At 36.1% G+C, this 25,057-nt stretch overlaps 1 protein-coding gene across 4 annotated transcripts in view; it reads right to left on the bottom strand.

The window, feature by feature from the left end:
- The window catches only part of LOC145685675 (uncharacterized), a 47,195-nt gene extending 26,865 nt beyond the window's left edge, over nt 1-20,330 (bottom strand). Inside the window, exon 1 of one of the 4 annotated variants that reach the window (XM_081758072.1) lies at nt 20,247-20,330. The gene's annotated coding sequence lies outside the window, so the exon portion shown is untranslated. Of the gene's footprint in view, nt 1-19,613; nt 20,114-20,246 lie in introns of those variants that run through there. The other 3 variants (XM_081758075.1, XM_081758071.1, XM_081758073.1) reach the window with 3 other exon arrangements.
- Between the last annotated feature and the right edge of the window lie 4,727 nt (nt 20,331-25,057).

Genomic DNA, 25,057 nt, shown 5'->3' with positions numbered 1-25,057 from the left:
ATACGTCATAAAGGTGTAGGCATATATTTGTAACCTTATAAAAATATTACGCAAAATACATGCTGATAAAAAAGTAAGTTCTACTGGCGTCTCGACATTTGGCTAGCGCAAGATACGTGTTTGTATATGATTCTAACTAAAACATAACTATATTTGTAGTTAAAATGACGTTTTGCACTAAACTCGAAGCAAACGAAGTGCATTTGAAAGTCTTACAAACTTAAGTTCTAAAACGAAGTTAAAACATTAATTTTGGTCATATGCCTCGTTGAAAACAGGAGACTCATTGTAGTCAGGCCCGTACTGGGATAATAACAAGGATGGTGGATAAGTTTATCAAGGGGGTGCCCATACAAATGTGAATATATATATGGTCACGATATAAACGTCTCGCCTCTGGGCTATTTTTTCTTGTCTCTCCATATATGAGGAGCGTATCTGCCAGCTCGTTGAAGCGTAATCAGCCATTGCTCAGGCATGTACAGATTAACACAATCAATTTTACTTAAACATCAACGTCTACACTTTTACACAGCCGTGAATACCTGGATAAAATCCTCCCCGTTGAATGCAACATTTCCTATTTTATTATACAGCAATTCTACACGTAACCCCAGAGCATCAGACTATATATATCACTCAAGTTGCGTAGATGCCAAGTAAAACACAGTCACGCTAATTGAAGCCATTCCATAACAAAACTGCAAGATAGCCTTCTGTGAGCCACTCGCAATTGACTCACAAGGGATGATAGTTCCGTAGTGTGCTACCAAACCATCATGTCCTTAGTAAAAGTACTATAAGCTACGTACATACTCCTACGAGTACGCGAAATTGCCACATTCTCTTTCTTCGTATAGGTATTCCATCCAACTTCAAGGTACATTAGAACGTCGAAATAAGATTTTCCTCCATTTCTTGGACGTAATTCCAACGAGCTTTCTTCTAGAAAATTTCTCCAGCAATGACAAAATTAAAATGTAAGTGTGCACTATTTTGGTATATTCACAATAGCAATGTAGATTTTCATAGCTCAGGTGTAAGGAGCGTTTCCCAACTCCAAGGGACGGGAAAAGCCCTTCGAAAGTATCCCTGTAGGAAGATTCACCTACGAATAAATCAAGTATACTGTCCCAAAGCATTTCTTTGTATCGTTATGCAACGTGTATGGCTCGTGTTTCGTCCATTTCTGTTGCTTCTGTGCATCAAAGTATCATATTCCACGGCGTTACATATTACGAGGAGGAAACCCTTTAATACAGCTTGCTTTTGCCCAATATATATTCATGCAACATTTGGTTATCCCATTGTCATGTGGAGAATCCCTTCCCCATTGACAATTTGCCGCCATCGATGGCGCGCCGCCTACTACTTCAGCGGCCAGGTCGCCAATATAGGCGATGTCAAGGCGTGATGTGAGCGATGCTCGCTTATGCCGTTTTGCAGTTCTTTCCCGCTGACGGCCCGCCAGCGACAGTAGCAGCTGTTCCGCTGAAGTGCCCATGATGCAGTTTTGCATCTCTTTCGCGTGGCGGCCCGCCAACAACGATAACAGCTTTGCCGTTAAAAAGCCTTATTGGGGAAATCGTCGTATGGTCGCGCTGCCTGTATTGCATTGAATTAACAAAAAAAGGCAAAACTGCATGAAAGATAATCAACAATGTATGCAATGGTAATAATAATAATAGCAATAATGTTACGTTGTCGCTTTACCCTTAACACGTATTTTGTTACTTCCGTAGAGGAAATCAAGAAAAGCAATGCAGATACTAATGTAAATACTATCAGTATTTAAGTCAACATAGTCCATTTAATAGTTCTTTTGTTATTAACCACGTTAGCCCTAGTGACGTCATAAAAGTAGTAAAAAAATTAAAACTTCTGACAGTAAGGGTATATTTGACATATCGAGCAACCTTATAAAAGCTGTGATTAATCACACTGTGAAATCCCCTACAATATGCTTCAATAAATGTTTCTCTCAAGCACATAAAATAGCAAAAGTTATTTCTATATACAAAACGGGAGATAGACCGTGCTTGTCCAATTGCCGTCCAATATCTCTTATTTTGTTTTTTTTCTAAAATTATAGAAACTATTGTTAAATATTAGCTATATAAATATACGACTGAGCCAAATATAATTTGGATTCAGGCCTGGGAAATCCACAACTGATGCAGTAGAATCACTAACGAAAAAAATATATGAAGTTAAAAAAAAAAGGGTTTTGCTCTAGTTACATTCTGCAATTTAAGTAAAGCATTTGATTGTTTAGATCATAATATCTTATGTGATAAATTAGCGAATGAAGATTCCACAGCAGCGGTTTAAATTTTGTAAAATCCTATTTAAACGAACGTTAACAGATAGTTAGTGTTAAGAACATCTTAGAAGTAAAATATGGGGTACCGCAGCCTTCTGCTCTGGGTCCGATACTATTTTTAATAATGTTAGATGAATTGCCTTTAAATACTAATACATCAATTCTAGGGGGCGCGGTGGCTCAGTGGTAGAGCGTTCACCTCTGGTGCTTGGGGGTCCCGGGTTCGATCCCAGCCCCCGCCAAGTGAACTTTGTGGTGGACAAACACCATGCTCATGGGTTTTCTCGGGGTTTTCCCGTTTCCTCTCTTCATTCCACCATTTTCATTCATCTCTCATCATCACAGTCTCCTTTAGCCTAACCGGCATAATCGTGGGACGTAAACTCAAGAGATTTCATTTTTTACACATTCAATTCTATACGCGGATGACACTACCCTATTTAACATATGAAAATGAAAAAAAAAATGAAATCTTTGAGTTGTACGTCCCACAGTTATGCCGGTTAGGCTAAAGGAGACGGCCTATTTAACATAATCACAAGCTTTGAAGAAGTGTATACAGAAGCTCAAGGTGCATTAAGAGAAGCAGTGAACTGGTTTAAAAGAAATGGTTTTGTGCTAAATCAAGAGAAAAAAAGTAACGTTTGGTCTCAATCACTGCAATGATAGAGAAAACTATGATGAATCTGAGGTTACATTTCTTGGGATAGGTATACACAACCAACTAACCTGGGAACATGTCAAATATGTATGTAAAAAGTTCTGCCGAGTGCTCTTTCTGTTAAGAAAACTGAAAGATACAGTTCCCTATGAGTATATGAAGAATTCATATTTTGCATTTTTTTCACAGCATAATTGCATTTGGGATTTTGCTTTAGGGTAACAGTAGCTAAGTACATGATGTCCTAGTTTTTCCGAAAGAAAGCCATCACGATTATTGTTGGAACACACGATAAAGAACACTGTAAATCACTATTTATCAGGCTTAAGATAATGAGAGTAGTTAATGTATATATTTATCAAATGCTAGTTTACACTAAGCAAAACTAGGCAAATATGACATTCAGGGATGAAGTACATACATATAACACTAGATGGTGTAAGAAAATTGATTTACCCTTTAGTAGATTATCGAAGATCAAAAACAGTTATTTAGCTATAGGACAGAAGCTATTTAATAAACTAACAGCAGCTACCCGTTAAGATTTATAAGAAAAAGTTATATGATTGATTAACAACGAATCCGTTTTACTCGATTCAAGAGTTTAGTGAATGTCAAGAAACTGTCGCGATTTGCAGTGTCACTTTATTTCAAATATTATTAGGTTGTTCATTATATTATTAACCAATAACTGATTGTCTGTATGTTAAGATTACTTTTTTATATCTGTATCTATATGTATATCACATTCGGACGTTGTCAATTGCTTGTAAAGCTCAATGACAATAACATATTCTATTGTATTCTATTTTGAACGGTACTGTATATTTAACACCAAATATTGAACCCAGTGATTCCAAATTTTGTGTAAATTGTCCAGTTCTAATTAATCTTTTTAAAAAAGCATGGCCATTAGTTCTTTATTACATTTTTAGTGGTACACTGAAAGTACTGAAATTTTTTAAAAAAGTAAAGGATCATAACCTACGAGTTATATATTCCGGCATCACATTGTTGTATAAAGGGGTTGTATATCTCTCAGGTGTTTGTTTCATGGCCAAATGATAAGAAAACGAAGCATAACCATTTCTCAAGTCTAAGATGAATCTTCATTGTTTGGAGAGTTTTTTTTTTTTTTTTTTTTTGCAGAATGAACTCCTTATCCCACTGACATAATTAATTGTGTAACTTATTTACTTTTACATAATGGATGCACAAAGAAAGAAAATACTGGTCATATATGAATTAGAAATTCCAACCACAAGTGGGCTCAAATCTTGCAATCGGTGCGAGAAATTGAAAAAAAAAAAAAACAAAAAAAAAACGAAAAGGTCCCCTTTATGATACCCCTTGCCGATTTTTATGAAGGCGTCCGTCACTGTATCTGTAAAGAGACATGTACAGATATGAGGAATGACAAAGAGATTTATGCTCAAATATGAATGATGAGCTGTGTAGACAGCGCAGGATCAGCTAGTTGAAAATTAATAGTCTGCGCTTATTTCACTTATATCGTTTATTCGAGGATGTGCATTAATTACAGAGCTTTTATAGTTACATACAAGCCTACCAACATAAAGTGTTTCTATTGCATCAAATAGGTTTCTTGAACGAAACTGAGTTCTTAATATGCTCTTTGATCTAGTGAACTTTTGTTAATTTTAACCAAATTACTTTTTAACAGAAAGAGCTGTAGGCAAATTTCACTAATACTCATGCACTAAAACATACTCGTATAATTACTATTATTTAATATTTTAATATAGACATCATTGCACTTTGAAGGTGCGACTTGAGGGAAGGGGAGAGGGGAAAATGACAGATATTATAGTTGAATCCATAATTTTCGGGGTCGCTGAAATGAACAATGGCACTTCCAATGCCTTTTAAATTAAAATTTAGCCCCACAACTTGGAGGAAGGATGAGATATATAAAAATATTGAAAATGAGAGATATTAGTGTCGAATCGATAGTTTTCGGGGTCGCTGAGATGATCAGTGACACTTCCGGCCGTTTAAATCCAAATTCAGCCCCGCAATTTGGGGGAAGGGGAACGATATATATATATCGACTTCTTCTGGTGGTACGCAACGGTACGGCATACCGGCACCTTTTAATGGTAGTGGAATATTTCCTTTTCTATCTTAAAAATGGGTTGACTAGAAACCTTAAAAAATACCAAATAGTAAATGTATAGGTTTTTGAAAATCAGCTTTTTTTTCGTTTTCCTTTTTTCTTTCTGGACAAAGAACTGTGAATCTTTGTTACTTCTTGAAGCCAGTTAACCCTTTGGGGATCTTATCGTACATTTTGTACGATACGCATTTTTCATCGTACATTGAGTTCTCTTCTATTTGAGCTTTTTCGTCCGGTTTTTTTGTTTTTTTTGTTTTTCAAGTCCAGATACATGGTAGAAGACATTACGTATGGTTTCAGACCGTCCTGCGTCCAGACATAGGAGGTGATGACGTCATAATTTTGAAATAGAAAATTTCCCTTATGAAGCCTATGTTCATTATTTTTTGGCGGACTTATTTTTTCACGTAGAAGATTGAAATTTTGCACAAACATTCAGTCCACCGAGTAGTATTTACCAGATGTTTTGTTCCGATGTCAGTGCTGAAACAGGGGGGGAACCACAGGGGCGAAGGGTTGAAAAAAGGGATATTTTTACCCCAAAAATCTAGTTTTTCAGGATTTTCCCGCCTCTCATACATGATGGGGACACGTGAGTCATACCGTCTGAAAGGCAGTTCCATTCTGAAGAGAATGACGGTCGAATCATTATCCTAGGGTAATTAGGGACGTCTCAGGGATTTTTTGAAAAATATACTTCTATATAGGGAAAAATGGGAAATGGTGGGTATATTTTTTTTGGCGGGCTTACTTTTGCACCTAGAAGATTGAAATTGTGCATAAACATTCAGCCCACCTAGTAATATTTCTCAGATTTTTTTCAGATCTCTGCATTAAAACAGGGGGGGTCCAGAAGGGGAAAAAATTGAAAAAAAAGATTTTTAGACCCAAAAAATCCCGTTTTTCATGATTTTCCCGCCTCACATACATGATGGAGACACGTGAGTCATACCGTCTGAAAGGCCGTTCCATTCTGAAGAGAATGACGGTCGAATTATTATTCTAGGGTAATTAGGGACGTCTCAGTGATTTTTTTCAAAATATACTTCTGTAAAGGGTAACATGGGGAATTTTCTGAATTTTTTTGGCGGGCTTACTTTTGCACCTAGAAGACTGAAATTGTGCACAAACATTCAGTCCACCGAGTAGCATCTAACAGATTTTTTTCAGATTAATGCGTTAAAACAGGGGGGTCCAGAGGGGCTAAAAGTTGAAAAAAGGGAAATTTAGACCCAAAAAATCCCTTTTTTCTGGAATTTCCCGCCTTAGATACATGATGGAGACATGTGAATGGTACCGCCTGAAAGGCAGTTCTATTCAGAAGAGAATATGGGCGACACATGTCCCTAGGGTAATTAGGGATGTCTCAGGAAATATTTTCCCTGAGATCATAGTGTTTTGTGGTAATTTGGGGCATTGTGGGAATTTTTGATAAAATTTCTCCCGCCCTTACTATTTAAGATAGAAACCTGAAATTTGGTACACGCATTTAGTTTACCAAGTACTATTTATCAGATTTTTTTGGAGGTCTCTACGTTCACACAGGGGGGGGGCAGGGGGCCCAAAGTTGGACAAAAAAATTTTCCCTTCGACATCAATTTTCCCTCACTTGGTATATGGTAGGGGCATGCAAGTGGTACCATTTGAAAGCCAGCTCTATTCTGAAGAGAATGAGGTATGAACCATGATCCTAGCATAAATAGTGACAATGCAGTAGCTGCTTGGCTGAAAGTCTAAAAAATAGCCCAAAAAGCCAAGATCCTATAAGGGTTAATAGTATTCAGGGATCTTTCGCTTGCTGGTATGTCCTCACGCTTCCCTTTGTTCATTCCTTTTTCGTACGGTTATATAAACCATAAAGGCTCTGAACCGTCCAGATTTTTTTCTGAAAAGACTGACGTCTCTCAACAAAATAATTCCAACAAATTTGTCTGTCACTAATTCAATGATCATTAGAGATGGAAAGTTGAGGGTTGAATCCCTGAGATAAATAAATCAATAAGGAAAAAGTGGACGCTGAGCAAAGGTCAGACTCTCTCTCTTTTTCACACATATTATATATAAAATTTCCATTCAATTATCTATACAAGCGGCTACGAGTCTTTTATTTTGGCCACGGGTGCAGTCCAAACTACCCTTTCTTCGTACCAATTTTACAATAGCCTACCGAAGGACCACACAGACGTTATCGAAACTATTGTGCTATTGTTTCTTTGTATGTTTTGGCAGAAACTTCTTTAGATATGGAAGCCCGCTTACTTTTGTTACTTGCAGACACGTTGAGGAAAGCAATTTAGTAAACCAAGCTTTCTGTCTAAAATCTTAGTTTTTTTCCGCATTGAGAACTCGTCGCACTCTCGAGTTTGTGCTCAATTAGAGGTGGAAAATATTGAAGTTCCGACCACAGTGGCTCAAGAGATCCTGTGAATCTGATGATTTTGCAAGCAGCTGTAGTTTCGGGAAGACTAAAACGTCGCGTGATGGATTTTCAGCAATGAAATATCTTTCATTTACTTGGTTGTGTGATTTGTTGTATGGTGTGGCAGACAAGAAAGTTGTAAATATTTTTAAATTATGAAAAATTTAATATAATCTTAAACGTACGTATAATCATGTAGTGTATAGAGGTACGTCGAGTAGTTATCTCCAGATATGACAAAAAATATAGTCGCTTTTTAAAAATTGCCACAGACCATGTGAGTGCTAAGTTGCTGTCTGGAATAGGCTATAAAACGTAGATATTTCAACAGGACGTAGGCAGGGGGTGGGATTTGTGGCTCCGGACACCCCAAATTTTGATTTTTGTGCAAATTTAGTCTAATTCTAGGGACAAGTTTACAAATTTTAACATAATTTATCCTCAAATTGGATTTGACCCTTCGAAATACCTTTGACTCTTCCAAAATAAATAGGGGCGCGGTGGCTTAGTGGTAGAGAGTTCACCTCCGGTGCTTGAGGTCTCTGGTTCGATCCCAGCTCGCGCCGTGTGAACTTTGTGGTGGACAAATATCGTGCTCGTTGGTTTTCTCGGGGTTATCCTCTTTCCTCCCACTTTCTTCATTCCACCGTTACATTCATTTCTCATAATCACCTTCTTTAGCCTAACCGGCATAAACGTGGGACGTAAAACTTAAAGATTTCATTTCATTTTTCCTTCCGAAAAAATTCCTGGGACGTGCTTATATTTTAATTCTTGTATGAAAATGCTGTTCTACTTAAAAGTGTAGGGTTTGAAGTCTGAACCTTGGGAGCTAATTGTGCTTATTATTATTATTATTATTATTATTGTTACCTTGAAAGGCAAGTAACCAACTTTTCAATTTATTAATCATTAGGAACCTGTGGTCCAACGTACCGGTACCTTTATTATTAAAAAATCTCTCTCTCTCTCTCTCTCTCTCTCTCTCTCTCTCTCTATATATATATATATATATATATATATATATATATATATATATATATATATATATATATATATATGATCAAAAATCGCCGTCGAATCCATACTTTTCGGGGTCCCTGAAATGAACAGAAGATGCCGTTTAAATCCACAAATTCACTCCCATTAGTACTCCTAAGGGGGGATGGGAACATGTAAAGGTAATTGAAAATTACCGACATTAGTGTCGAATTCATAGTTTTGGGGCTAGATAAGTTCAATGGTGACAGTTTTGGTGCCCTTTATTTCCAAAATGTAACGTATCTCCCCGTGCAAGCTATTCGCCTAGTCTGTAATAATAACGGACGGAAGTTTCACATATTCAACCCTTTAATATATTTCTCGCTGCTCAAATTTCTCACGTGTGCGGTATATGTGTGTATGTATAAATAAGATAATCTCTCTTTTTGAGTTATTTGAAAAATTTACAAAGAATAAATAGGGATTTTACCCGAAATCAGAAAACTAATAAGTAGAACCTGTTGCTTTAAGTATTTTTCCGTTAGCGAAATACATTATATATACAGTAGGACGTCAATAATCCGAACGTCAAAAATCCGAAGGCGGTCCCTAGAAACTTTCTTAACGCTGGCGATAAATAAACAATAGTGTGTCCGTCGACGTTGTGTGAAGTCAGTGTTTTTACAAAAGTACATTCATATGTAATTGTTTGTCATACATATTTTTATTTTCTCTTAAGCCTATAAGTTTGACGTGTGACGTACAAGTCAGTGTAATTTAGTGTACGAGCAAGTTCCTCAAAAACATTAAATGTAAGTAGCCTTACGTACGGTATTGTAGTTACTGTATGTACTCAATAACCACTGTATCGATAGAAGAACATACCGTACAGTATATGTAAGCTTAAATGGCATTTCTTTGGTCACTTTCGAAAATCCGAACAATTTGAAAATTCGAACTACCTGTGGTCCTAATTAGTTCGGATTTTCGACTTCCTACTGTGTATGCTGCACACATGTTACAGCAAGTAATATTACTAGCATGAGGTCAAGAAATAGTTTTTAAGCTATATTTTCTTGTTTTTGCCAATATTTCCGAACAAATGATTTTTCTAATGGATTCAAAATTTCCGGAAATTTTACACAGAACAAGGAAGTTATTTCTATAAAATATATGTTTGATTTAACATATTAACTAAAATAATTCTGGCTCCGTTATTTTAACACTTTCCTGCCATCAAAGGGGAACATCATAAGATTGCTTAAGATAATTTTAATGTGTCTATACTAATTAAGCTAACTAGGATTAAATTTTAGTTTATTTTGTAGTTATAACTCCATTCTATCACGGTGCTAACTTTAAAGTGTTTGGATGAGTTGTACACAAAATTTCCCTATTCTAATACTAGAAAAATAAGTACTCAATTACCTTAACTCTAAACTAGTAAATACAAAATAGTTTTAACTTTGAAAGCATAATATAATAAAATATTCGAAAATTTTAATTTGACCCAATTTTCCGTTTTTCCAAGCTCGGGAAGACCGTAAAAAGTGTTTTTTCAACCCAAAATTTCCGTTTTTTCCCAGGCCTTCACAACACTAATCTAAAAACACAGTTCACCGAACACTCCTAACAATGGGCCTCCGCATCCGACGACCCATTCATGTTCGAATGTTAACACCATGACATCGGCAACTACGACTGAAATGAACACGCGACCATCGCCACTGGACCTTGGCGCAGTGACAGAGCGTTGCATTCTCTGATGAATCCCAATACCTTCTTCATCATGACGATGGGAGTGTGCGAATCCGTCGTATTCCAACGGAACAGCTCCTTGACACCTGTACTGCGGGACGGAGACAAGCTGGCTTGTAATATGCCATTACAGTCTAATGTGATTATGTTTTTAATAGGAGGGTGCCCGAAAATTTTTGCACCGACTGTACTTGACGTTTAACAAAAAATTTCTGGCTGTTCATATAATTCGTAATTTTGTTTGTTATTCTATTTCAAATTAACATGGAAAAACTGTAAAAAATTCATTACGGATTATAGTTTTGGGAGTCAATACCTTTATTTATATTTTAAATTAGTTATAAGTCTTGTATATGGATGTGTAAATGGATTATTACAATTCTTACGGTGTCAGTGCTATCTGAAAACATAGGTCCACTATTGGACGGAACATTTCAGATCAAATAACCAATCTAAAATTCGACAGAATTTTCAGGACCACCCCTCACCTCTCTTTTAGATACCTAGGTCCTTCTAAAATCTAGTTTAATCCAGATTTTACCAAATTTTATTCGTTTCAAAGCCCCACCGCCAAAATGCTTTGTTTTGATTGGAGGATAAACCCACGCTATGATATTAGGGCGCGATTATTCCCATTCCCTGCAAGAATTTCACTGAAGACGCTGGACTAAGATCTTCCCAGCTCAGAAAGTCGAAAATGAGCTAGAAAAGCTGCAAATAAAGGTAACATTTGGATTTTATTAACATGTAAAATCGTTGGAGGTCTCAAGGAGCCAAAAACTATTAAATTTCATAGTAAAAAACTGGACAAAAAGCTGAAATAGTAAGTGCAATATAGTGACGCCATGATTTCATCTACCGATCGCTATGGACAGGATTCAGAAGTAGTGTGATTTCCGTTTTTCTTTTCCTAAAACCGGTTCTGAAGATCAGTGTTTCCCCTGATATTTTCACCTTCCAATTTTCCTGCTAATTGAGGGTTATAAGACCTGTCCATATATAGATTTGTTTATGTAGGTATCGAGTGATTCTTTTTTTAAACATATATGGCGGTATTTAATTTCTTTATAGTTAGGATAGTAATCATAATGCACGTGTAAATTTACAGTAAGGGCTCCTATCTGACTCCCAAATTGGGAGTACGGCTTCCAGCGGGATGAGTTGAACATGTAGTTTGTTCCGGGTTCCTGCCCCTTCAGGGCAGGGGTCCTATTGTTAGTCAACACTTCGATATGTCCCCTCGGGGCATTGATTAAACAGGTTGATTTTAAGAATGTGATTTAGTAAATACAAGGGCCAGTTGGCCCTGTTCCTTTCTTTCCCTTTCCTTTCGAGCCGATTTAAAATGGTAAAATCTGAATGTTGTCTGTGTATATTTATTAGTATAACATGTATTAATGATAGTGATGATTGGTGTGTATTGGCATGATGTGTCTTGTAGTTTAAGTAGTATGTGTATATTTGTAATGTAGTATCAGTGGTAGTGGTAGTTAAGTGATGAAAGAGTGTGTGAGATAATTAAATATGGACAGTGTAGTATTTGCTATGCGATAATTTTTTTATTATTCCGTCATTAAGTGAACTCATACACAATATTTAAAAGTGAACGTAATATAGTACAATAATTCCGTGTACAAGGTCACATTCAGTTGTTCAAGGGTTGATTATATCGTCGCTAGCCCCTAGTGTCAAAAGTCAGTACTAACCGCCATTCGTATGTCGATGTTCTTAGTGATTTAGTTTCCATGAAATTGACCTTTCTTTTCGAAATAAAACCTAGAAGGTATAATTCACAGCCCATATGAATGTACAGTTAGGTCAAGTGACCCAAAATTAATATATCCTGAAAATTACAACATTCTGCTTAGTCTAGAAATCGAAATATTTAAGTAAATAAACAATACGTAATTTTTTAACAGAAGTCGGGCGATATGATGCTAGTTCTTCGCTTTGAAATTATATTAAATGTTCATTTCTTTCTTTGTGGCTGCAGAATAATTTCATTGTTGTCAGAATTTCGTAAACATTAAATATTATCGCAGATAATTCTATTTTCAGTGAACATACGTAGGATTTTTTTTTTCGTTCTTAATAAAGCTACCAGGTATTACATAGTATTGTGTGTGGTGAAAGAGTCTTGAGTTCGAGTGAGGTTGTCGTGCGGTGATCGAAATGGGAAATGTTTGTAGTGACTATAGATTTTAAAGTGTTATGATGAAATGTGTATATAGGCTGGGCGTAGATAGAGGAGACAGAGTGTTTGTAAAATATAGCGACGTAGTAAATGAAAAGGATGATGATATGAATATTATATGAATATTAATATGAATATGAATATGAAGTATATGAATATTGTAGTAAATGAATATAGAAGATAGGACACCCATACAGTTAAATATATATAGTAGCCCAGTGAATACTTCGCCACGTGTGGATATATATATATATTGAATAGATACGTGTAGCTACAAACATCTCGGGTTCTGACCCCTGCACCATAATATCACGCGAACCGGAGGGCGATATATAGTCGGACTATGGTAATACTTTGTAGTTTAATGTGTTATAATAATAATCAACCATAGTAATACCATCTGATAGCATGGGTAGCATCATATAATCGCTGACTAGACATATTGAATAATAAATTATGAAAAGACAGTAGTAGTTATACAACAGGGCTGTAGTGAATTATATTTTCTGGTCGGTTTTAAAAATAGAATATCCTGCTATGTGATTTTTTTTCTTCACGTCACCTACTCGGGCTAGCTTACAATGTTCATGGAGGCGACAGCTCTGACAGGGTTACAGAATCAAAACAATTAATTATTGAAATTTATTATCCCGTACCCGGGCATCGACCTCTCCCCCTTGAATATTTTCGTTTTTTTTTCTTAGTTTCCAAACTAGATAGTGATGGAAATTAATCGATGCCTCAGAATTTAGCGCATTCTGCGAAGGGGAGCTATCGGTGAGGTTTGGCAATAGAAATCACCGATCCAAAATTCAGTTTATTTAATTTTTTTTTTATTTTGGCAAATCACTAATTAGGGATATCTTAGCTATTACCCTAGTTTCATTACTGTCTTAGAACCTTCTTAGTTCTTCTGAGGGGTCGAATGTTTTTTTTCCTTACTTAGAGATTTCAAAATTGGGGACGCAGTTACCTGGTCCCTTCCCCCTCTCCTTTTATCCTGCTGGTCTGGGCCGGATACGGGGATCGGATTTCAATCTTACAAGCAAATTCTTGTGGGATTGGGATCTGATGGACACAGAACTTGCATCCTTGGCAGCAGGGCCTCCCTCCTAGTTTACGTATTTAAGTAAACTACCCTCTTTCGGCATATGTGAATATTTTTGGCTATGAGTTGTTATATATTTAAATTCGATCACTCTTCTGTGTAGTGAGTAGTACTTTAATCTTTCTCCTTTCGTTGGCGCCGCTTTCTCTCTCTTGTCTCTTTCTTCCTTCTTACTTCGAGATATTTTTTTTAATTTTTCAACCTTCCCCCCCACCCGATTTTGAACTTGTCGCTTACGATTTATTTAACGTACAACTCTGATCTGAAATTACCAGCTGAGACGTTGCAAGACACGATTCATGGATAAAGTAGATAGTGATTGGGTCCTCCATCACATTTTGACCTATCGCCGAAATGAACAAAGACTTCATATTTGACGACACTTCAATTACGTTCTTTCACCGTCGTCCCCTTAAGTTTTTTTTAATCCATTGGTCACTTTCCTTTTCTGTTTTGGTTTTTGTTTACCTTGTAGTTGACCTGGGCCCAGAAATTGTATTTTAGGTTATCTAGTTATATCTTTAGGAATGCTCTGTGTTACGTGCCTGCCTCACAAAGTTTTTTTTTATTATTTAAGCACGAATTGATTATATAAAAGTTGAAATTTATAGACGCGCGGTATCAGGTAAAAAATCATTTTTTTTTTCATATGTAATGTCGGAAGTCATTTGTTTTCTTGGACAATGTTTGCAACCTTTTCAAAAATTATTGTTGGGGTGATTAATTTAAATGTGTGCGCATTTATAATAAATATATATATAGAGAGAGAAATGAATACGTCGAAATGTATATGTACTTAGTATGTGAATATGATTTTAAAGTAAACGTATGATATTAAATGTATTATATGAATATATGTAAGAGCGCTCGTGTCTGTCCCCCCAAACGTGTATTGGTTGCTATAGTTTACCAGTAAGTTTTCCGACGAATATAAGAATGTAGATTTTGTCAAGAATACCGCCGTGCACTCAAGTAATTTTCCTTTTCTTCTGAATAGATGTAAATGATAACCTATGTAATTATTTGATGGCATGTATTAAAAAGTAACGGCAGGTCTAAACGTAACCCACATCATGATGAATATTATCCCTGAACTACCAACCTAAAACCATTGTGGAAAGTGCACCTTGAATCCTTCTCACCTGCATATGTATCCTGTGACTTGACCAGTTTTTTTTTTATCCTCAATTTAAACCATCATACTCCGTACACCTGTGGAAGATCGTTTTAAATCCGAACCATGTATACATATATACGAAAGTGATCCTAAGGAAAGGTCTCATGACGTGTCCCAGTGTTGAACAAATAACTTGAAATTATTCAATTAATAAGTTTGGAAATGGACTGTCTAAGAGGAGAAACATCCTCTGGCGAAAGTGATTTTTTCGAAATCCCTAGATGGGTATAAACGTCGCAGTGTGCGAGTGCAGATATAAACTGCTAAGAGTTACAAACTAAATATAGTCGATGAATGGTTCTTATAAACCAATAGTTATATATATATATATATATATATATATATATATATATATATATATATATATACAAACTAAGTTAAATGGAGCGAAATGTTTTGGACACTACGAGTAGTGCGTGATTTGTGATTTGAACGCTCAGAATTATTAATATTTTATTGCTCAATGTGAGGTAGAGACTCATATAAGTTTTAGTACACCTAAAAGTTTTTTTTCTTTTCTTTCCTCTTTGTCCAATTTTTTTTAAAAGTGAAATAAGTGTCTCCTTTGCGTATGTCGCAAATCATAATTTTGCTTTAGCATGCCTAAGATATAATACATGTAATTATTTTTTTTCTCTTTCCATTTGTCAATATGATTGAATATATAAAAATTTACTAAAATATAACTCTTTGTATTCTATTGATATATAACCAAGAACTTGTGCTTTTAATATTTTCTTCATAATTATTTGTTTTGTCTTTTCTTTTCACTATGGATGTAATAAATTATTTGTATCTTTGTAGTTAGTTGGTTTCCTTTAATCATATATACACTGTCCTGAGTGAGTGAGCGTGTGAATGCATGATAGATTTAATATAAGTAATTTTAGTGATATCATTTGTCATATTAACATCTGCAATATATGTGTCATGTTTTAATATATGTGTTAAGGTAAATAACCTAGGTCATGAAGGACCGCTACTAATGGTTTAAATCGGCTCTAGGAGTGAAACAAAAATAGCAGGATGAGCCTAAATACATTTTTCTTCCAGGAAGTTAAGACTCTTATTGATACGATATATAAATTTATATTGAGTTCATAAGTTTGATTTTTTTTTCTTTCTTGGCTAATTCATATGTGTGGTCGATCCTAGAGAACAGAGTTCAGATGCTGGATGGTTATCAATCACCGGTTGGAATAACAGTACAAAGAATGATTTCACTTTTCTCATTTCCAGGTCTAGGTCTGGGCAACCCCACGATCGTGGTGCCTGGAGCTAGGTCTGGGTGGTATGAGGGAACATGTGTCTATTCCGAAGCATTCCAAAATTGATTAGTCGTTAATAACATTTAGAATGATTCATCTTTCAAGGACTTTCTCGAATTCTTACTATATTTCCGGACTTATCCAGTAATCTGTTTCTTATTACAATACCCTATTTCTTTTTCTTTCTTCTTTTTCTACCTCCTTCTTTTACCCTTCTACTTTCTTCTCTTTCTTTTCTATTTTTGAATGAAAGAAAACGGAGTCATGACTGAGAGTAGTCGCTATTGGCACGGTCAATAAGTTGTTTCGATGAGTTTTCTTCGGGAGTCCGATATGGGATAATTAACAATGAGATGAGTATGCATTGAGGGACGAACAATAACAAGAAAGTTTATTGGAATTTACTTTATTCGAGAATAATCTGGATTTCAATTAGTAGGTGTTGTTTAGTAATCGCCCTCGTTCAAAGAGAATTAATTTTAGCGACTCCTCTACATTGCTCTTTTCTTCGTTTACTACTACTTTTTTTTTTACGTTTTCTTTGAGGCTGCAGCTTAATTATTATCTGGGGAACATTCGCGTAAGCATCCATGTGTCTAGTGGAGCTCGAGCAAAGCAACATAACTGCCGACGCGTATCGCACACTGCGTACACCCCTTCATGACGACCATGTTTCCTAACGGTAATTGCATTTTTCGACAAGATAATGTACCATGTCACAAGGCCAGGAGTGTGATAGAGTGTTTCGCGGAACGCAGGAGCGAGTTCCAAGTGATGTGCTGGCCCCCCAACTCGCCGGATCTGAACCCAATCGAATATATCTGGGATGTGATTGAACGTGACGTCAGGGCGCATCGCCCCCTTGCCGGAATTTACGGGAATTAATTAGGTGACCTGTGGTGTGTATATATGGTGCCAACTCTCTCCAGCGACCTACGAAGGATCATTGTGTGCATGCCAAGACGCGTCACCGTTGTTATCCGTTCCAAAGGTCGACATACTGATAATTAGGTAGGTAATCATATAGTCTGGCTGATGTGTGCGTATATTTTAATTCGTATATTTTGTCTCGACTCGAATTCGTGTCGAGACAGAAAAATATTTTCGAGTCCGGACATTTTCTCGAGACAGGCTTAAATCTCGACTCGACTCGTGCGCATCCTTATTTCCCACGGTCTGAAGCGATAAAATTTGCTTTTATCGATTTGACTTCCCCTACAAGGCACCTCTGCACATTGGAAGATCTTGTGGAAAATTCGTCAAAGAGTTGTAAGAAATACCGCTTACACCTGAACCTTCTTTGCTCCAATTCTATGTGGTAGACATCTCCATATTATTGAGTTTCGACTTTCGGACTTCTTATTAATTTACTGAAGAAATTGTGCTACACCTAAATATGATTAATCTAGTCGCTGAGTGAAACAATACCTCTTATTTAGAAACTAATAGCGTAAAACTGTTTCGCCAATTAACTAGTTTGGTTCATCACACCCAGTCACAAGATCACTAAGAGAAGGTAAATCTACATGGCGCAAGGATGATCAATTCTTATAAGGAGAGTTTAGATCTGGGGACAATTTTCCTCTTGAACACATTTATTTTTAACGTGATCTTATTTTATTTGTTGCGTTTAAAACAAATCATCCCATACCGTGAAAATATTGTTTTAATCAATATTTACTCGTGGAAACTTTGTACGGAATTGGCAATCGGTTCGTCCGTCTAGTTTCATTTTTGCAGAAGAATTAGCAAATCTTCGAAATAATTTATAATTAAAAACAATTTCTGCACACACACAAAAAAAGTGACTTAGTGGACAAAATTCTATAGTGGTGATCATAGTTTACCCATTTAGGGTATTGAAGAAGGTGACTAAGTTAGGATCAAATAAATTTCGATAATAAAGCTAAAGTATGCTCAGTAAGATATGAAAAGCAAGCTTAATAAATTGGAAAATCGGCAATAAAATATTTTTAAGTGGTACGATATTGCTTCAGATAAAGTAAAAAAAAAAAAAAAAAAAAGTGACAAAGTTTCGTAAAATTTACAGAGCAAATACGAATTCTGATTTTCAAAGAGGAACCTATAAAAAAAATCGGAATGTACGTGGACCTTACCTATAGCATGTGTATAGCATATGAGAACTTACTACTAAACAGGGAAGCTTCGTCAAATTTGTTCCAGTGAGCGGTCTGAAGTACCTTACTGGCAATAACGACATTGTCCAGCGGAGTTTGGAATAAAGGACACTGCAAATCATACAATGTTAGGATTTCAGAGAATCTTTTCCATATATAATAAGATAAAAATACGAATTGCAAAGTGTACTTCTTCAGTAAGCCATGACGAAGTGAAGTGTACAAAGTGCTACCAGAAGTTTTGCAAAGTTGTCTCAGACGTTAGGCATCATGTGTTTTTACGCTATTCCATATAGTGTTCTCGTAGTACCCTTTTTTATTTTTTTTTTTTTTTTAGTGTTTACCAACTGTCACTGGCACGACTCTTTCTTCCGGACGACCCCTTCACTGCTTCTCATGACCTATTGCTGTGCTCCTACCCTGATTTGAATAAACATTAAAGGTTTTTAGTGATTATCTAGCATAAGTTGGTTTGTGCCTTAAAGTTATTTCGTGTTTTGCGCACTGCAGTTCTATGCCATATGTACACACGCTGAATTTATACTCAGTCATTCTAAAGTCAATCTGCACCTATTAATGCAGACTTAAGAAATACTTGCCAAGGCAGTAAGATGCATTTGCTGCTAAGCTAAGTTCATTGTTCATGAATATTAGTACCTCCCAATAAAATGGAATAGCACGAAAAAATAATGATAAAGTTCAATACTAAATTAACAGACCCTAGGTTGGTCAAACTATCCAAACAATTTAATGCTTTTCTAGGTACCTTTACCGTATGTAGACGGAAATGTGCACGCTTTATTTCCTGCGGAACTTGTAAAGGGTCTTGGAGATATCTGACATTGTTTAGTAAGCAATAATAAGAAAAAATGGACAGAAAATGTCCTTGTTGCTTAAATACGTAAATGATACACCTTTACTATCAACATAAATCTAACATGGTTAAAACAGTGTAAACACTGGTGCTTAAACTTCCGTTCTTGGTATCCACATTATAAATATGCATTAATTATATTATGAAAAGATAGTTACTATAAACAAAGCAGAACCTGTTAATATAAAAGAAATAAGTAGGAAGGAACGAAGATACCACAATTAATGTTTGGGGTCAATTTTTCCGTTAAGGGGGTCCAGTGCCTTTGACACCACTTCTTTCCATTGATTTTCGTTTGATTACATAATATAACGTTATATTAGGTTAGGTTAGGTTAGGTTAGCTTAAGGGGGTCCAGTGTAGTTTTGGACCCCCTTAACGGAACATGACCATGTTTGGCATATTAGGCCAGAATGGGACAGTGGGACTCAAGTAAAATAATTATGTAGGTACCGGTACTCGACATACAAGGGAAGCATTTAAAAAGAATTACGAAGTGTGCAAGATTAGATTAAAAAGAAAGAAAGAAAAAGAACATTGAGAAATATCTAAATTTTTATTGTTGGCCTACTTACGGGTAAGTGCGCACAGAGTAAACACGATCAACAAGCAACCTCGTGATATTCTTTTTAGTAATTTAGGGATAAATTTTCAACGTGAATAATAATTCGAAAATGTAACATTGTGAATATCTCGGTGAGACTTTCACTATATCACAGAAAAGTCTTCGATAGACATCGTTGTCGTCTTACTTGTTAACAGTGCTTCTCTTTCTTCCTTTTTGTTTTCCATCGTAAGACATTTTAGTTATTATCAGCGTAGTAGGTACTACTGATCTGACTAATGCTTGATTTCAGTTTGCATTATAGGAAAATTTTAATTATGAGTCATTCCGAACAAGTCTTCGCAAAATCTGAAACTAGCAATTGAACGTAAAAGACTGCAAAAAGTCACTCTAATGCTGCAATGATGATTAAAGTAAACGAAAAATAGGAAAATATGCGATGCGTTAACGTAAACGGTTACGGAATGTGCCAGAATGTTATTTATGACTGATATTTAATAAAGTATTCCTAGTGTTATAATTGCTACTGAACAGATTCAAACACGTTTTACAAGAAATAATTCCCCCTCGACTTCATCTCCGCAAACTCCCATATAAGATCTCTCTTTCAATGGTCGAAACCCTCTCATGATTGATTACTAACCTTCCCAAGCCGCTTATTCTCCTGTTATTGAACACCTTAAATAGCTCTCCATCCTCTTTAAGACTGGGAATGACCTTTCGGCGGAAACGACGTTCACGAATAAAGTAAGAAATAAAGCAAGTTTGGTCCAAATTTCAGGATAACCTTGGGCAATAGCAGGGAAGAGGGGGGACATTTGTACACGGGGCACATAGGTACAAGGTAGATATTTTTCCACTGTGAAAAGGTAAATGGACAACAGTTTGGTGTTCACAACATTGGTGGCAAACGAACATCGTCAGGCAGAGTTGATGGATGGTCACAGCGTTCTTTTCTCTTTACGGAAAAAAAAACTTGATTTCTTAGAGCAAAAGTAAGTTTTCACTTACGTCATTGTAAGCTTACATTTGTAATAAGCACTGGATCTTTGAAAACTTATGTATGTTGCATGAAAGTGTAATTCTTTACAAATAATTTTATTTATGTTCAATTGCCCTGCGTGGAGTAAGTAATTTTTCAGTTATAGGAATTAATGATCCTGAAGTTCGGTTGTGGCACATTAGTACCCATGCGTGTGGGCTGAACTGGTACAGACAATGTGCCCCCACTACTCTGTACCAATCTACCCCTTCCATTTGTAATTATAAAGATAGACAACTCTTTCTGCATTTCCCATGTATCAAAGTTTTTATTGTGATTAACATCAAGTAGAAAAAAGTTACTAATAATATAGGCTAATCTCTTGTGTGATTGCTTGATTCCATAACCAAAGCATAAAAATAAATTAACCAAAATAATATGGAAAACTTTCCTAGTATTATATTTCCGACCTTCCGGAACTATAGGTATAGCCGATATACAAAAACTTTTGAATGGAAAATTGTTTAACCATTTAGGAGCATGATAGCAAAAATGTGGGTCATAACATGCGAGTGATTTTAATAGGCATATGTATAACAAAATCAACCTCAAATATATATTTGTACATGGACGCTAAAAGCCAGCGTATAGCAAGCGTCATAATTATTCGAACTTCAGTTGAGTCGATTTTGAGTTTAACGTCCCGTTCAGCAGTGAGGCTATATGAAACGTGGACTTACTGATTAACGGGGGCTACGAACCACTTGAGCTTCCGCCGGGAATAGAATCCGGGCCTCCCGCTAGAATTTTAGTAACCTATTTGCAAGTTATTAGACGAAGTTCTTGAAACTTTAATATTATAAAGGTAACCAAGAAAGTTCTGTCGCTTTTTGTGGAGGTCTGTGTTCAATTGGCCCTGACTCTGTGAGTTGAATGCAAATGGAGATATGGCGAAAGTCAGTTGTTGGTGTAGATACCAACATACTACCTGATTGTGGCCGTTCAGTTACACAGTAAACTTGCGTAATGACAGAGTGAAAATGGGACCTCCACAGAGAGATCTAAGGTCGAGTATGGGTACAAGTTCAAACTGGGGTCAAACGCCGCTCTAGCAAGTGAGAAAGTATGCTAGGCCTTTGGTGTGGTGTCGTGACTACGCGGACAGTGCAGCGGCGGTTTAATAAGTTTAAAGACGGCGACGATTCATTGGAAGACGCACCACGTGCCGGAAGACCAACATATGTACAAAATGAAGATCTTCAGGCAACAATTAAGGCGAACAGTGGCCAGACATGTAAGGAACTGCTACAATTCAGTGTGAGTGAAGAAATTGTTCGGCAGCACCTCCATCAACTTCGGAAGCACTACAAGTTGGGTCGATATGTTCCACATGATTGGATCCGGGCCAGAAAGCAACGCGAACAGATACCTGTGTTTCTTTGGTGTTTTGTCCGAGGAAGAAGGCATTTCTGGACAGAGTGTTGCGATATGATGAGAAGCGGGTCCTGTACGAAGTTCCACGGTGCTGTCATCATTGGTTAGCACCCCATGAACCGGCTCCAAAAAGCCGAAACCAGCACTGCAGCAAAAGAAGGTCCTCCTGTATGTTTGGTGGAATGCTCGTGGCATCGTGCATCGGGGACTTCTACCAGCTTGTCAGAGCATTAATGCAACTGTGTACTGTCAGCATTGAGCCGTGTTCACGAACAACTCAAAACTCTGGAGCCAGCACATCTGAATTGCAAAGCGGTCCTCCTGTTACAGAACAACGCTAAATCCCACGTGGCTCGGATGACCAGGGACACAATTCTACGCCTTGGATGGGAAACACTACTGCATCCGCCATTCTTCCCGCACATTGCACCATACGATTATCACCTGTTTTAACGCGATGGAATCCATCGCCTTCCAGAACGTTGGAAGAAGGTTGTCTATGCTGATGGAACTATTTTTGATCTTCCAGATACGTCTTCCAGATGACATATCGATGTACGAAGGTTGTGGGTGGAAAAGCGACAGAACTTTCTTGGTTACTTTTATCATAACAAAGCTACGTCTCCTTTGGAGACAAGGGGTACGCTCGAACCAAAAGTATAACAGTTGAGGAATGGAAGATTTGAAAATTTTGTAAAACGTACGTAGCCGGTCGATTATTTACTTATATTTTTCCTTGTTGAGACAGCCTCATTTATAGTACGTTTTTTTCTTTGTAAATAGCTTGCGGAACTTTTAAATTTTGATGAGAACACAAGGAAGCATTTGACATTTTATTTTTTTTTTAACAGGTTGATGTAGATATGTTGAATTACTAAAGATTCTTACAAATCTTCACGTTCCTTTTATGAAAAATGTTTTTATTTTGTATTTTTGTTGGTGTAAGTCCTTAAATCTAATGTTAAAATATATTTTTTGGAGTTTTTGGAAGTTGAATAGAATATTATATCTCAAAATATTTTATGAAAAAAATAAAACAAAAAATCACGTTATTTCTATTACCAAAAATCTGTGTGATATTTCACTTTGCTAGTACCAATCTGCCCCAAGCCAGTAACAATTTGCACCTACATGAGGAAGATTGGTACAGATTGCAGACCTTTCGTAAAATGTAATTTACTCCAGCTAGGACATTAGTAGAAGCAATATTGCACATGGTAAATATAGCTAAAGAATCACAGTTTAAGTACGAAAGAAATCATGTTTTTCAAGCTGACGATATCTTCTAAAATCTGGGATAGGTAAAAATCGTACCAATGTCCCCCCTCGCCCCTATTAAACTCGACGTGTAGTAATAATGCCAATTCAAGAACAGTGTTGATGTTTGAAATATGGTCCAGTGCGGAGGGAAATTAATTCCAATGGTAGCGACTGGCCAATGTCTTGCCTCTTTTGTATTTTTTCAGTCGTAACTAAAATTTCTTCGTCTCTGATAGGTTCGTAAGTACTGTCGGGAATATGATTGAAAATTCATCAAGAATTGCCTGTAACGATATAAAACGGTTCTCTATTTCATTGTACACCACACCTAGAAGTTTGTTTAAACATTAACCTTGAAGCAAGCCTCTGTGTCCGAAAATTGATGACCTATTATTTCATCGAAGTGTAGACTATTTTATTTTAAGGTTCAGGACGTCACATCTGCAATTCCTGCTGGTGTGGTCCCCTGTATGTCGGTGATGTACTTACTATTCTATGTGCCTGTATAAAAAACTGTGGATAACGTATATTAATTTAAAAAAGACTCTAACACATGAAGAAGTACACACATTTATATCAGAACATCTGTTAATACTAACGACATAGGTGATGGTAATACCATGGGCCACTAACCTGATTTCTAAATAAGGACTCAAACGCCACATTCAAATCTAAAATATTTGGCATTTATTTAGTTCGAACTTATATCCTTCAAAGCGGAATCCTTCTATAACATACCATGGCGAACTAATATCTACATCAGCCTGGGTAATGGCAGATGCTGCTTCTAATACTTTCAATTCCTCAATCCCCCAGACGTGTTGAGATAATAGCATTCAATAATAACGTCATAGTATGTAGATTCGGATAAATTCATATTATTTACTAACTGACTTGCGAATTCTTCATCTAAGGCAAACATAGAAATAAACAAGAGGTGGAGTTTAAGCAATTGGGGACCCTGAAGTCGATTTACTCAAACATAGTTTTAGTCATGTTACTCAACAACTCATAAATTGTCAATAAGAGTGAGATTATTAAATTTTCTGGAGTAAAATAATTATATTTTACATGATACTGGACTCACAGATACAATAATAAATTTAGAATGTTGGATAGAAATCTTGTAAAACTTACATAATATCTCTTTCTTGTGAATCGATAATCATTCATTCTACATTTTGTATTTTCCTTTTTTTTAACTAACAACAGCACATTCTATATGTATTTTTCTTCTTCTTCTCAAAAGGTTAAGTTATAATTTTAATAAAAAATATTTTAGGATTTGCTAAACATTCAATGGATTGGACATAATTATTGACAATAAGTAATCATTTATATTCTTAATAAAGGGTAATATTATTAAAATTAAATTGGTTATTTATTTCTAATAAAATCTAATTAAGTTCGATAGTATATTATGTTTTTATTATCGAAATAACCTCTGACAACTAATATTGAATAGGACTATTTGTTATTTCTCCGGAACGGAGCTATTAAAACAGATGTCAGTGATTTATTTATTTCTGTAACGAAAGAAACATAAAATTTGGTCCGTTACACGGAACAATATGCGTGATAATTATTGAAACGTTTGCCTTTATTGTACAGAGAATGTGTTACAATTCTTGATATTAGGATAAATAGTACTGTGTTTATATTTTTTATATTATGTTATCGTTATATCTGTGGTCATAGGTTCTGTTTTGTATGTACGGAGCTCTTCAAACTAGGGATGGGCACGAGTGTCGAATTCGAATCGAGTCAAAGATGATTTT

This window comes from Thermobia domestica, chromosome 5 (assembly GCF_964235325.1).
Source record: "Thermobia domestica chromosome 5, izTheDome1.hap1.1, whole genome shotgun sequence".
Classification (NCBI taxonomy): domain Eukaryota; kingdom Metazoa; phylum Arthropoda; class Insecta; order Zygentoma; family Lepismatidae; genus Thermobia; species Thermobia domestica.
This window is presented reverse-complemented; position numbering and strand designations above follow the sequence as displayed.